The 16,154-nt window shown below is 42.8% G+C and overlaps 1 non-coding gene and 1 pseudogene across 1 annotated transcript; both read right to left on the bottom strand.

Annotated features, from left to right (window-relative positions):
- Nucleotides 1-14,911: 14,911 nt before the first annotated feature.
- Nucleotides 14,912-15,116, bottom strand: LOC140310482 (U2 spliceosomal RNA; annotated as a pseudogene).
- Nucleotides 15,117-15,401: 285 nt separating this feature from the next.
- On the bottom strand, nt 15,402-15,515 carry LOC140310512 (U5 spliceosomal RNA). Its single transcript, XR_011916573.1, has one exon. It is a non-coding gene; the product is annotated as a U5 spliceosomal RNA (small nuclear RNA).
- Nucleotides 15,516-16,154: the final 639 nt, after the last annotated feature.

Below are 16,154 nucleotides of genomic sequence, written 5' to 3'. Positions count from 1 at the left end.
TGCAAGAAGGTGTGAACGTCCGACCAAAGTTTGTAAAAAGCAGTTAAGAAAAGGTTCGAATATCCAACAAAACATAATCAAATACAGGAGCAGAGCTTATCGACTGCAAGTGGGTGTGAATATCTCACCATACAAGTATGGTGGAGAGGAAGCTGTGAATGGCCGACCATAGTAAAAGGCGGGTGAGAGAAGGTGCGAATGTCAAACCATACATAATCAAAACAGGGAGCGGAGGTGTTCCGCTGTAAGAAGGTGTGAATGTCCGACCATAGTTGGTAAAAAGCGGGTAAGAAAAGGTTAAAATACCCGACTGTACACAATTAACAGCGGGAGCGGAGTTGTTCGGCTAGTAAAAGGTGTGAAAGTCCAACAATGGTTTGTAAAAAGCGGGTAAGAAAAGGTGCGAATGCCCGACAATGTATGATCAAAAGAGGGAGTGGAGGTTTTCGGCTGCAAGAAGGTCTGAATGTCCAACAATAATTTGTAAAAACCGGGGAAGAAAAGGCTCGAAAGCCCGACTATACACCATCAAAAGCGGGAGCGGAGGTGTTCAGCTGCAAGAAGGTCTGAATGTCCATCAATAATTGCTAGAAAACATGAAAGAAAATTTTCCAATATCAAACCGCACATGATCATAAGCGGGAGAGGAGGTGTTCAGCTGCAAGAAGGTGTGAATGTCCACCCATAATTACTGAAAAATGGGTATGAAAAGGTGCGAATGCCTAACCATACATCATCAAAAGAGGAAGCGGAGGTGTTCCGCTGTAAGACGTTGTGAATGTCCGACCATAGTTGGTAAAAAGGGGGGAAGAAAAGGTTAAAATACCCGACTGTACACAATCAAAAGAGGGAGCGGAGTTGTTCAGCTAAGAGAAGGTGTGAATGTCCACCCATAATTCCTGAAAAATGGGTAAAAAAAAGGTGCGAATGCCCAACCATACATCATCAAAAGCAGGAGTGCATGTGTTCGGCTACAAGAAGGTGTGAACGTCCGACCAAAGTTTGTAAAAAGCAGTTAAGAAAAGGTTCGAATATCCAACAAAACATAATCAAATACAGGAGCAGAGCTTTTCGACAGCAAGTAGGTGTGAATGTCAGATCATAATTTGCAAAAAGCTGAAGAGAAAGGGTGAGAATGCCCGACTATACACCATCAAATGCGGGAGCGGAAGTTTTCGGCTGTGAGTAGGTGTGAATGTCCGACCATAATTGCTGAAAAATGTGATAGAAAAGACTAGAATGCCGGACAATACATCATCAAAAGCGGGAGAGGTGGTTTTTCGGCTGCAAGTAGGTATGAATGTCCAGCCATAATTACTCACAAACGGGGGAAGAAAAGGTAGTATTGCCAGACCACACATGATCAAAACAGGGAGTGGAGGTGGTTCAGCTGCAAGGTGTGAATGTCTGACTAAAGTTTGTAAAAAGCGTGTAAGACAAGGTGCGAATGCCCGACAATGTATGATCAAAAGAGGGAGCGGAGGTTTTCGACTGCAAGGTCTGAATGTCCAACCATAATTTGTAAAAACCGGGGAAGAAAAGGCTCGAAAGCCCGACTATACACCATCAAAGCGGGAGCGGAGGTGATCAGCTGCAAGAAGGTCTGAATGTCCATCAAAAATTGCTAGAAAACATGGAAGAGAATTTTCGAATATCAAACCGCACATGATCATAAGCGGGAGAGGAGGTGTTCAAATGCAAGAAGGTGTGAATGTCCAACCATAATTACTGCAAAATGGGTAAGAAAAGGTACGAATGCCCAACCATACATCATTAAAAGCAGGAGTGGATGTGTTCGGCTACAAGAAGGTTTTAATGTCCAACCATAGTTTGTAAAAAGCGGGTAAGAAAAGGTTTGAATGCCCTAACATACACCATCAAAAGAGGGAGAGGAGGTGTTCCGCTGTAAGAAGGTGTGAATGTCCGACCATAGTTGCTAAAAAGCGGGTAAGAAAAGGTTCAAATACCCGACTGTTCACAATCAATAGCAGGAGCGGACTTGTTCGGCTACAAGAAGGTTTGAAAGTCCGACCATGGTTTGTAAAAAGCGGGTAAGAAAAAGTTTGAATGCCCGAATATATACCATCAAAAGTGGAAGCGGAGGTGTTCGGCTGCAAGAAGGTGTGAACGTCCGACCAAAGTTTGTAAAAAGCAGTTAAGAAAAGGTTCGAATATCCAACAAAACATAATCAAAAACAGGAGCAGAGCTGTTCGACTGCAAGTAGGTGTGAATGTCAGATCATAATTTGCAAAAAGCTGAAGAGAAAGGGTGAGAATGCCCGACTATACACCATCAAATGCGGGAGCGGAAGTTTTCGGCTGTGAGTAGGTGTGAATGTCCGACCATAATTGCTGAAAAATGTGATAGAAAAGACTAGAATGCCGGACAATACATCATCAATAGCGGGAGAGGTGGTGTTCAGCTGCAAGTAGGTATGAATGTCCAGCCATAATTGCTCACAAACAGGTAAGAAAATGTAGTATTGCCAGACCACACATGATCAAAACAGGGAGCGGAGGTGGTTTAGCTGCAAGGTGTGAATGTCTGACTAAAGTTTGTAAAGATCGGGTGAGACAAGGTGCGAATGCCCGACAAAGTATGATCAAAAGAGGGAGCGGAGGTGTTCGGCTGTAAGAAGGTGTGAACGTCCGACCATAGTTGGTAAAAAGAGGGTAAGATAAGGTTTGTATGCCCGAATATACACCATCAAAAGCGAAAGTGGAGGTGTTCGGCTTCAAGAAGACGTAAACATCCGACCAAAGTTTGTAAAAAGCAGTTAAGAAAAGGTTTGAATATCCAACCAAACATAATCAAAAGCGTGAGCAGAGCTGTTCGACTGCAAGTAGGTGTGAATGTCCAGCCATAATTACTCACAAATGGGTAAGAAAAGGTAGTATTGCCAGACCATACATGATCAAAACAGGGAGCGGAAGTGGTTCAGCTGCAAGAAGGTGTGAATGTCCGACTAAAGTTTATAAAAATCGGGTAAGACAAGGTGCGAATGCCCGACAAAGTATGATCAAAAGAGGGAGCGGAGGTTTTCGGCTGCCAGAAGGTCTGAATGTCCACCCATAATTCCTGAAAAATGGATAAAAAAAGGGTGCGAAGGCCCAACCATACATCATCAAAAGCAGGAGTGGATGTGTTCGGCTACAAGAAGATTTTAATTCCATCAATAATTGTTTTAAAACATTAAAGAAAATTTTCAAATATCAAACCGCACATGATCATAAGCGGGAGAGGAGTGGTTCAGCTGAGAGAAGGTGTGAATGTCCACCCATAATTACTGAAAAATGGGTAAGAAAAGTTGAGAATGCCCAACCATACATCATCAAAAGCAGGAGTGGATGTTTTTGGCTACAAGAAGGTTTGAATGTCCGACCATGGTTTGTAAAAAGCGGGTAAGAAAAAGTTCGAATGCCCGAATATATACCATCAAAAGTGGAAGCGGAGGTGTTCGGCTGCAAGAAGGTGTGAACGTCCGACCAAAGTTTGTAAAAAGCAGTTAAGAAAAGGTTCGAATATCCAACAAAACATAATCAAATACAGGAGCAGAGCTGTTCGACTGCAAGTAGGTTTGAATGTCAGATCATAATTTGCAAAAAGCTGAAGAGAAAGGGTGAGAATGCCCGACTATACACCATCAAATGCGGGAGCGGAAGTTTTCGGCTGTGAGTAGGTGTGAATGTCCGACCATAATTGCTGAAAAATGTGATAGAAAAGACTAGAATGCCGGACAATACATCATCAAAAGCGGGAGAGGTGGTTTTTCGGCTGCAAGTAGGTATGAATGTCCAGCCATAATTACTCACAAACGGGGGAAGAAAAGGTAGTATTGCCAGACCACACATGATCAAAACAGGGAGTGGAGGTAGTTCAGCTGCAAGGTGTGAATGTCTGACTAAAGTTTGTAAAAAGCGTGTAAGACAAGGTGCGAATGCCCGACAATGTATGATCAAAAGAGGGAGCAGAGGTTTTCGGCTGCAAGGTCTGAATGTCCAACCATAATTTGTAAAAACCGGGGAAGAAAAGGCTCGAAAGCCCGACTATACACCATCAAAAGCGGGAGCGGAGGTGTTCCGGTGCAAGAAGGTCTGAATGTCCGACCAATAATTACTGAAAAATGGGTAAGAAAAGGTGCGAATGCCCAACCATACATCATCAAAAGCAGGAGTGGATGTGTTCGGCTACAAGAAGGTTTGAATGTCCAAACATAGTAAGTAAAAGGCGGGTAAGAAAAGGCTCGAATGCCCGACTATACACCATCAAAAGCGGAAGCGGAGGTGTTCGGCTGCAAGAAGGTGTGAACGTCCGACCAAAGTTTGTAAAAAGCAGTTAAGAAAAGGTTCGAATATCCAACCAAACATAATCAAAAGCGGGAGCAGAGCTGTTCGACTGCAAGTAGGTGTGAATATCAGATCATAATTTGCAAAAAGCTGATGAGAAAGGGTGAGAATGCCCGACTATACACTATCAAATGTGGGAGCGGATGTGTTCGTCTGTGAGTAGGTGTGAATATCCGACCATAATTGCTGAAAAATGTGTTAGAAAAGGTAAGAATGCCGGACCATATATCATCAAAAGCGGGAGAGGTTGTGTTCAGCTGCAAGTAGGTGTGAATGTCCGACTAAAGTTTGTAAAAAGCGGGTAAGACAAGGTGCGAATGCCCAACAATGTATGATCAAAAGAGGAGCGGAGGTTTTCGGCTGCAAGAAGGTCTGAATGTCCAACCATAATTTGTAAAAATCGGGGAAGAAAAGGCTCGAAAGCCCGACTATACACTATCAAAAGCGGCAGCGCAGGTGTTCGGCTGTAAGAAGGTCTAAATGTCCACCCATAATTACTGAAAAATAGGTAAGAAAAGGTGCGAAAGCCCAACCGCACATGATCATAAGTGGATGAGAAGGTGTTCGACTGCAAGTAGGTGTGAATGTCAGATCATAATTTGTGAAAAGGTAAGAATGCCCAACCATAAATTATCAAAAGCGGCAGCAGAGATGTTTGGCTGGTATTTATCAATGTCTAGATAGATTTCAACAAAAAACAACGTTGTACTTTGCAGTAAAAGAAAGTGCAAATCAAAAGTTTTAGGAATCCGAGAATAAGCTTATTTTCATGAGTTCTGCACGATTTCGGATTTTATGTATAAAATGAATTTCTTCACTCTAACTAAGTTAACACTGCTTTGTCCTTCATATGTACCAATTTCTACATATATTTCAAGCATAAACTTCCTCATACTACCCTGAATGAGAAAGAACCACACTCGTGATTAAGCCATACGCCCCTTTTGAGGAGTTCTGCATGATTTGGGATTTTATCTATAAAATTAATTCCTTCACTCAAACTATGTTAAAACGGCTTTTACCTTCATATTTATCAATGTCTCGATAGATTTAAACAAAAAAACAACGTTGTACTTTGCAGTAAAAGAAAAAGCAAATCAAAAGTTTTAGGAATCCGAGAATAAGCTTATTTTCATGAGTTCTGCACGATTTCGGATTTTATGTATAAAATGAATTCATTCACTCAAACCAAGTTAAAACTGCTTTTTCCTTCATATTTATCAATGTCTAGATCGACTTCAACAAAGAACAACATTGTATTTTGCAGTAGAAGAAAGAGCAACACTGAAGGATCAGGAATCCGAGAATAAGCTTATTTTCTTATGGGCAAGTGGGAACTGCTTTGTTATATTTATCAATGTGTAGATGGATTTCAACTTCTTCTACTGCAAAGTCCAATGTTTTTCTTTGTTGAAGTCGATCTAGACATTGATAAATATGGAAGGACAAAGCAGTTCATTTTATACCAAAATCCGAAATCGTGCAGAACTCATGAAAGCAGGCTTATACTCGGATTCCCGAAACTTTAGATTTGCTCTTTCTTTTACTGCAAAGTACAACGTTGTTTTTTTTGTTTAAATCTTTCTAGACATGTTAAATATGAGGGACAAATCAGTTTTAACATAGTTTGAGTGAAGGAATAAATTTTATAAGCAAAATCTCAAATCATGCAGAACTCACGAAAAGCTTTTTCTCGCTTTTCACTGCTTTTTACAAACTTTGGTCGGACGTTCACACCTTCTTGCATCCGAACACCTCCACTTCCGCTTTTGATGATGTATATTCGGGCATTCGAACCTTTTCTTACCCGCTTTTTACAAACCATTGTCGGACTTTCACACTTTCTTGCAGCCGAACACCATCTCTCCCACTTTTGATGATATATGGTCCAGTATTCTTACCTTTTCTAACACATTTTTCAGCAATTATGGTCGGACATTCACACCTACTCACAGCTGAACACCTCCGCTCCCGCTTTTGATCATACAATGTCGGGCCATCGCTCCTTGTCTTACAAGCTTTTTACAAACTTTAGTCGAACATTCACACCTTCTTGCAGCTCAACACCTCCTTTCCCGCTTTTGATGATGTATAGTCGGGCTTTCGAGCCTTTTCTTACCCGGTTTTTACAAATTATGGTTGGACATTCAGACCTCGCAGCCGAACACCTCCGCTCCCTCTTTTGATCATACATTGTCGGGCAATCGCACTTTGTCTTACCCGCTTTTTACAAACTATAGTCAGACATTCACACCTTGCAGCTGAACCTCCGCTCCATGTTTTGATTATGTATGGTCTGGCAATACTACCTTTTATTACCCGTTTGTGAGTAATTATGGCTGGACATTCACACCTACTTGCAGTCGAACAGCTCTGCTCCCACTTTTGATTATGTTTGGTTGGATATTCGAACCTTTTTTTTACAAACCATGGTCGGACTTTCACATATTCTTGTAGCCGAACAACTCCGCTCTCGCTATTGACTGTGTACAGTCGGGTATTTTAACCTATTCTTACCCGCTTTTTACCAACTATGATTGGACATTCACACCGTCTTACAGCGGAACACCTCCGCTCCTACTTTTTATGGTGTATAGTCAGGCATTCGAACCTTTTCTTACCCGCTATTTACAAACTATGGTAGGACATTCAAACCTTTTTGTATCCGAAAACCTCCGCTCTCTCTTTTGATCATACATTGTCGGATATTCGCACCGTTTCTTACCCGCTTTTTACAAACCATGTTCGGACTTTCACACCTTCTTGTAGCTGAACACATGCGCTCCCGCTATTGATTGTGTAAAGTCGGGTATTTTAACCTTTTCTTACCCGCTTTTTACCAACTATGGTCGGACATTCACACCTTCGTACAGCGGAACACCTCCGCTCCCTCTTTTGATGGTGTATGTTCGGGCATTCAAACCTTTTCTTACCCCCTTTTTCCAAACTATGGTCGGCTATTCACAGCTTCCTCTCCACCATACTTGTATGGTGGGATATTCACACCCACTTGCATCCGAAGACCTCCGCCCCAAATTTTGTTGATATTTAGTCGGACATTCGCACCTTACCCGCTTTTGGCAAACTATGGCCTTCTTGCAGCCAAACACCTCTGATCTCGCTTTTGATGATGTAAGGTTGGGCATTCAGACCTTGCTTCACCTGCTTTTCACCAAATATAGTCGGACATTCACACCTTCTTGCAGCCGAACACTTCCGCTCCACCTTTTAGTGTTCTATCACACCTTTTTTTTTCACCGCATTTTATACATTATGGTTGGAAATTTTCAACCACTCTCATCCGAAGACCTCTCCTCCCGCTTTTGTTAATATATTTGAACTTTAGTCGGACATTCAAACCTTCTTGCAGCTGAACCACCTCCGCTCCCTGTTTTGATCATATATGGTCTGGCAATACTACCTTTTCTTACCCGTTTGTGAGTAATTATGGGTGGATATTCACACCTACTTGCAGCCGAACACTTCCGCTCCACCTTTTAGTGTTCTATCACACCTTTTTTTTTCACCGCATTTTATACATTATGGTTGGAAATTTTCAACCACTCTCATCCGAAGACCTCTCCTCCCGCTTTTGTTAATATATTTGAACTTTAGTCGGACATTCAAACCTTCTTGCAGCTGAACCACCTCCGCTCCCTGTTTTGATCATATATGGTCTGGCAATACTACCTTTTCTTACCCGTTTGTGAGTAATTATGGGTGGATATTCACACCTACTTGCAGCCGAACACAACCTCTCCCGCTTTTGATGATGTATGGACCGGCATTCTTACCTTTTCTAACACATTTTTCAGCAATTATGGTCGGAGATTCACACCTACTCACAGCCGAACAACTCCGCTCCCGCATTTGATGGTGTATAGTTGGGCATTCTCACCCTTTCTCATCAGCTTTTTGCAAATTATGATCTGACATTCACACCTACTTGCAGTCGAACAGCTCTGCTCCCGCTTTTCATTATGTTTGGTTGGATATTCGAACCTTTTCTTAACTGCTTTTTACATATTTTGGTTGGACGTTCACACCTTCTTGTAGCCGAACACATCCACTCCTGCTTTTGATGATGTATGATTGGGCATTCACACCCTTTTTTTACTGATTTTTCAGGAATTATGGGTGGACATTCACACCTACTCACAGCCGAACAGCTCCGCTCCCGCATTTGATGGTGTATAGTCGGGCATTCTCACCCTTTCTCATCAGCTTTTTGCAAATTATGATCTGACATTCACACCTACTTGCAGTCGAACAGCTCTGCTCCCACTTTTGATTATGTTTGGTTGAATATTCGAACCTTTTCTTAACTGCTTTTTACAAACTTGGGTAGGACGTTTACGTCTTCTTGAAGCCGAACACCTCCACTTCCGCTTTTGATGATATATATTCGTGCATACGAACCTTTTCTTACCCGCTTTTTACAAACCATGGTCGGACTTTCACACCTTCTTGTAGCTGAACAACTCCGCTCACTCTTTTGATTGTGTACAGTCGGGAATTTTAACCTTTTCTTACCCTCTTTTTACCAACTATGGTCGGACGTTCCCACCTTCTTACAGCGGAACACCTCCGCTTCCTGTTTTCATGATGTATGGTTGGGCATTCGCAACTTTTCTTAACCATTTTTCAGTAATTATTGGTGGACATTCACATCTTCATGCAGCTGAACACCTCCGCTCCCGCTGTTGATGGTGTATAGTCGGGCTTTCGAGCCTTTTCTTCCCCGGTTTTTACAAATTATGGTTGGACATTCAGACCTTGCAGCTGAAAACCTCCGCTCCCTCTTTTGATCATACATTGTCAGGCATTCGCACCTAGTCTTACCCGCTTTTTACAAACTTTAGTCAGACATTAACACCTTGCAGCTAAACCACCTCCGCTCCCTGTTTTGATCATGTGTGGTCTGGCAATGCTACCTTTTCTTAACCGTTTGTGAGCAATTATGGCTGGACATTCACACCTACTTGCAGCCGAACACCACCTCTCCCGCATACGATGGTGTATAGTCGGGCATTCTCACCCTTTCTTATCAGCTTTTTGAAAATTATGATCTGACATTCACACCTACTTGCAGTCGAAAAGCTTTGCTCCCGCTTTTGATTATGTTTGGTTGGATATTCGAACTTTTCTTAACTGCTTTTTACAAACTTTGGTTGGACGTTCACACCTTCTTGCAGCCGAACACCTCCGCTTCCACTTTTGATGGTATATATTCGGGCAATCGAACCTTTTCTTACCCGCTTTTTACAAACCATGGTCGGACTTTCACACCTTCTTGTAGCCGAACAACTCCGCTCACGCTATTGATTGTGTACAGTCGTGTATTTTAACCTTTTCTTACCCGCATTTTACAAATTATGGTCGGACATTCAAACCTTCTTGTAGCTGACCATATCCACTCCTGCTTTTGATGATGTATGGTTGGGCATTCTCACCTTTTCTTACCCATTTTTCAGTAATTATGGTTGGACATTCACACCTTCTCTCAGCTGAACCACTCCTCTCCCGCTTATGATCATGTGCGGTTTGATATTCGAAAATTTTCTTTCATGTTTTAAAGCAATTATTGATGGAATTAAAATCTTCTTGTAGCCGAACACATCCACTCCTGCTTTTGATGATGTATGGTTGTGCATTCGCACCCTTTTTTTTATCCATTTTACAGGAATTATGGGTGGACATTCAGACCTTCTTGCAGCCGAAAACCTCCGCTCCCTCTTTTGATCATACTTTGTCGGGCATTCGCACCTTGTCTTACCCGATTTTTACAAACTTTAGTCAGACATTCACACCTTGCAGCTAAACCATCTCCGCTCCCTGTTTTGATCATGTGTGGTCTGGCAATACTACCTTTTCTTACCTGTTTGTGAGCAATTATGGCTGGACATTGACACCTACTTGCAGCTGAAAACCACCTCTCCCGCTTTTGATGATGTATTGTGCGGCATTCTAGTCTTTTCTAACACATTTTTCAGCAATTATGGTTTGACATTCCCACCTACTCACAGCCGAACAACTCCGCTCCCGCATTTGATGGTGTATAGTCGGGCATTCTCACCCTTTCTCTTCAGCTTTTTGCAAATTATGATCTGACATTCACACCTACTTGCAGTCGAACAGCCCTACTCCCGCTTTTGATTATGTTTGGTTGGATATTCAAAACTTTTCTTAACTGCTTTTTACAAACTTTGGTCGTACGTTCACACCTTCTTGCAGCTGAACACCTCCGCATCCGCTTTTGATGGTATATATTCGGGCATTCGAACCTTTTCTTACCCGCTTTTTACAAACCATGGTCGGACTTTCACAACTTCTTGTAGCCGAACAACTCCGCTCCCGCTATTGATTGTGTACAGTCGGGTATTTTAACCTTTTCTTACCCGCTTTTTACCAACTATGGTCAGACATTCACACCTTCTTACAGCGGAACACCTCCGCTCCCTCTTTTGATGGTGTATGTTCGGGCATTCGAACCTTTTCTTACCCGCTTTTTACAAACTATGGTCAGACATTCACACCTTCTTGCAGCCGAACACTTCCGCTCCACCTATTAGTGTTCTATGGGGTATTCACACCTTTTCACCGCATTTTATAGATTATGGTTGGAAATTCTCACACACTCTTATCCGAAGACCTCTCCTCCTGCTTTGGTTATTATATAGTCGGGCATTCGAACCTTTTCTGACACGCTTTTTACAAATTATGGTCGAACATTCACACCTACTTTCAGCCGAACACCTCCGCTCCCGCTTTTGATGGTGTATAGTCGGGCTTTCGAGCCTTTTCTTCCCCGTTTTTACAAATTATGGTTGGACATTCAGACCTTGCAGCCGAAAACCTCCGCTCCCTCTTTTGATCATACATTGTCAGGCATTCGCACCTACTTGCAGCTGAATACTTCCGCTCCACCTTTTAGTGATGTATGGTTGGCATTTGCACCTTTTCTTACCCTCTTTTTATACTGATTGCTTAAGATTAAGTTTTTTTTTCTCAAACTACACATTTTTTTTAATTGTTCAAACTTGATTTGAAGTGGATAAATAAGGAGGACAAACAGTTTTAAGTCAGGCTGATAGAAGGAATTAATTTTATAGCAAAATCTGTATTTCGTCATATGTCGAGAGATGCTTATTGCTGAAGAAGTTCTTTCTCATTCTACAAAGTACAACGTTGTTTATCGTTGAAACTTGATTAGACATGAATAAATATGAAGGACAAAGCAGTCTTAACTTGGTTTGAGTTAAGGAATTCGTTTTATAGGAGAATCCGAATTCGTGCATAACTCGTAAAATAGAGCTTATTTTCGGATTCCTGAAGAATGAGTCTGGTTCTTTCTCATAATACAGAGTTTGTTGTTTATTGTTGAAACTTCATCAGAAGTGAAGAAATTTTAAGTCAGTTTGATAGAAGGATTTAATTTTATAGCAAAATCTGTATTCCTTCATATCTCCTCGAGAGAAGCTTGTTGCTGAAAATTAGGTCTTGTTCTTTTTCATACTACAAAATACAGTGTTGTTTATTGTTGAAACTAGATTAGAAGTAGATAAATATGAAGAACAAAGCAGTTTGAACTTGGTTTGAGAGAAGGAATTAATTTTATTGCAAAATCCGAATTCATGCATAACTCGTCAAATAGATAGTGATGTGTCGTTCGTGAGCGATTCGTTCGATATGAACTAATTTTTTATATGACTCGGGAGTAACGAGTTGTCTCAGTGAGTGATTCGTTCATTTTCATTTAGTACCCTTCCTCACCCCATGGCAGGCGGCAGCTTCATAACCTCAGTCAGCAGGACAGGAAACAGTATTGATTCGTTCACGACTCAACTCCTCGGGTGACGGGTCCTCGCACAGGAAACAGTATTGATTCGTTCATGACTCAACTCCTCGGCTGACGGGTCCTCGCACAGGAAACAGTATTGATTCGTTTACGACTCAACTCCTTGGGTCTTCGTTCATTTGTCACTTTTCAAATTCTACGTTTCATTTGACAGGCTGAAGAGCAGTAGGCACAACAGTTCGTTCACAAACCGGATCATTAATCTCATAGACTATTCTACCATCAACAACTTGGAAACCACAATCGACTCTCTAGATGCAGAAAAAGCATTTGATGGAGTGAACTGGAAATTTTTATTCGCAGCATTAAACAAATTCGGGTTTGGGTCACACTTTATCAACTGGATAAGGATATTAAATAGCTCCCCAAATACATGTGTCAGGACAAATGATCAAACTTCTCCAAGCTTCAGTCTGCAGAGAGGTACACGATAGGGTTGCCCACTTTCTCCCTCACTTTTTGCTATTTTCATCAAACCTTTAGCAGCTTCTATCAGACAAGATAGAAATATTGAAGGCATCCAATCCCAAAATATTGAGCATAAAATAAGTCTTTATGCTGATGATGTATTACTTTTCCTTCAGAACTCACAGACGTCTCTCACTCACACGATCACACTCATAAATAAATTCTCAGCACTTTCTGACTACTCTATCAACTGGTCTAAGACCACAGTTCTGCCCATTAACTGTAGGGTCCAGAATATACCTGCGATCACTTTACAGTCAGGAAATATTAGATATTTAGGCATAAACATTTCCTCCAGGCTCTCAGAGCTAACAAAGCTAAATTAAGTGCAGTTATTAAAGAGAGTAGAGGACGATCTCTCTCATTGGAAGTCCTTACCTATATCACTTATGGGGAGAGTTACAACCATTAAAATGATGATACTACCAAAAGTTAACTATATGTTCTCAATGATCCCCATAAAACCATCTGCTACTTGGTTTAAGTCACTAGATTCATGCATCTCCAAATTTCTGTGGAAAAACAAACCACCACGTATTAGTTTAAAAACCCTACAGACAGTGGTGGATTAGATATACCTCATTTTCAGCACTATTCCTTAGCCAATAGGTTACAATATATATCAAAATGGTTTAAACCTTGTTGTTGTCACAGTTCCCAGAGACGTTGTAATCGTTGAGGATTCTATATTCACCCCCTCATTAGAGGCACGTGTTGCAGATTGATGACACTGAATCTTCTTCTCTGTTCATTGCTGGCATCATTCCCAGCATCGTAAGTGTTCGTGGCATTGTTAGCCTCTTCTTCTGGATCTTGACATCGAGCATCCTTTTGTATTTCTGGTTTGTCAGTCCTCTCTCTTCGTTCACCGGAGTCTTCGTCTCTTTGTCCTTCAGTTTGGTGATTTTTTCTTCTTTTGATGCCTTGACACAGTGTGACAGGTGATACCACGTGGGAGATCCTTTAACTTGGACTGCTGTCCCTGTGCTGCGAAATGGCTGTGCTGCTCAAATGGTCTCTCCTTCATCATATAAACAGTTATTTATACATCACCTTCCACCATGAAGCGTTGTCCCTTTTTGTTTCTCTCGTTGTTCTTAAAAGGCAGGCCAGGCGACAGCAAGTCCAAGATCCAGGCCCAATCATTACCACACACACTTTCATGTCCCATACATCCACACGTCCTCCCTCCCTCGACTCCGCTGGGGTGTAGTGCAGCGGGCACACCAGGGGGCCAGCAGCCCCCCAGCCACCACAGACCCCAAACCAGCAGAACAATTAATTAATCCTCCTGGCCCCTCCCGCCCCGAGCAGCAACCTGGAAGCAGGGGTGTGCGAAGAAGACCCCTCCCCTCACCCTTCTGGCTCTTCAATATTTTCTAATAGTGAGCAATTAAAATTGAGGGGCAGCCAAACTTGTAGAACTGGGAGCGTGGCCCTCTGGGCAGCCTACATACCCAAAGAGCCCCGCCCACCAGATGCCACTCAGTGTAACCACCCCCCAAGACCTAATGTGTGTGTGTGAGTGTGTTTGATAAGTAGTAATGTCTAAGGTGTAATAAAAACAGGGGCGGGGAACTGCAGAGTGCAACTACTGCAGAGTCCACTACACCCCACCGAACACACACGCCCCCAAAACCCTTCATGTGTGAGTGTGTGCTGTGTACAGGAGCCAGAAGGGAGAGGGGTATGGGGATATACACTGGGGGAGCTACTCTCCCCCAGAGAGGGCAGCCAGGGACTGGCTGCAATACGCATCCCCGCTACCAGGGAGCCAACACAGGACAGGAGGGCCTGATGTCCACCAGGCTCGGGGCCTGCAGCGACCATATTCCGGGAGCTACTGTACCCCCAGAAGGTACCCATCCCGCCCCACCCCACTCAACCCAACCCCACTCCGGAGGACCTCTACAAAAAACAAACAAACAACAACAAAAAACAAACAAACAAACCATTCGGTCACACCAGTCGCAGCAGCCCGGGCCTGAGACCCACCATCACCCAGGCCACCCCAGGCCCCCCCTCAACATGTGTGCTCTTGTGAAAAAGCAAACAGCGGAAGCAACAAAAACACCACGGGAAAACCGTATTGAGGCTTTGTTCTGACCGCTCATTTGGTATGGCGTTTCTTTCAAGCAATTCTGCCGGTTAGCCCGCACTCGGCTCACTCCCAGAGCCGTGTTAAAGTCTACTTCGCATTCACTCTCTTTTCTCAGCAGACTAAAAGAAAGTTTCATCTTGGGCTCCCTGAAACTTGCATCCTGCACCGCTGTTTGCATTTTCACAAGAGTAGAGAAGAGCGCTCCGTTCCCAGCGGGTCTTTTTCAACTCCTATTGCTAAAAATCCATTTAATATGTAGTCCTCGTATAGAGGACATATCAGATATTAAACTGATAAGAACAGATACTACACTTGATCTTAGCCAAAAGGCCGAGAAGCGATAACTGTCCACTGGTTCATGTCCGAGGGCCCTTTCTGTCACAATGCGCACTTGTAGCGGTGTTCTTTTTATGGCCATAGGTGGCCAGAGTGTCACTTTGCACCTCCGCCCACCCGCTGCACTGAGCACTCTTCAGCCCTTTTAAATGGTATAACTTTGCACTCCCGCACGCTCCAGCGAGCACCATTCAAGCAACATCGGCACAGTCGCAACAAGTAAGGCGACTCTACTCAGAGAAGTCACTCTGCAAAGTAACAAGATTTCTTTTGCACAGACAGAAAGGGCTTCACCCGCAAAGGTAAAGCCTGCCAAAAATAGAAACAACTCATTAGTGCTGCTCTCCACAGAAGTCTTTAGTAAAAGGCGAAAGACTTGTACGTTATGAAGAGAAACCAGAGTACGATTATCCGTCACTGCGGGAGCAGGGCATCAGGCTAGTTGGCATAGCCACCTTCCCCATGGTGAGCTTTGCTTGGTTGAGACGCTTGCTCCCCCCCCCCCCTTGCTCCTCGGCTGACCAAGTAGGAACAATCGGGCCCTATTCGATGGCTGCCTTGTCTTTTACTCTGTGCAAAAGACAAGGCAGCAACAAAAACACCATGGGAACACGGTATTGAGGCTTTGTTCTGACCGCTCATTCGGTGTCGCGTTTCTTTCAAGCAATTCTCCCGGTTAGCCCGCACTCGGCTCGCTCCCAGAGCCGTGTTAAAGTCTACTTCGCATTCACTCTCTTTTCTCAGCAGACTCTTGGGATTTTATCTATAAAATGAATTCCTTCACTCAAACTATGTTAAAACTGCTTTGTCCTTCATATTTACCATGTCTTGAAAGATTTAAACAAAAAAACCAACGTTGTACTTTGCAGTAAAAGAAAGAGCAAATCTAAAGTTTCAGGAATCCGAGAATAAGCTTACTTTCATGAGTTCTTCACGATTTCGGATTTTGTTATAAAATGAATTCCTTCACTCAAACTAAATTAAAACTGCTAAACTGCTATTCTGTTACATGTAAGGCAGATGTCAAATTCACCGCATTAGGAT

Source organism: Leuresthes tenuis, unplaced genomic scaffold, assembly GCF_036924035.1.
Source record: "Leuresthes tenuis unplaced genomic scaffold, fLeuTen1.0.hap1 SCAF_6, whole genome shotgun sequence".
NCBI lineage: Eukaryota > Metazoa > Chordata > Actinopteri > Atheriniformes > Atherinopsidae > Leuresthes > Leuresthes tenuis.
Note: the sequence above shows the minus strand (reverse complement) of the source record. Positions and strands in the feature narration are given on the sequence as shown.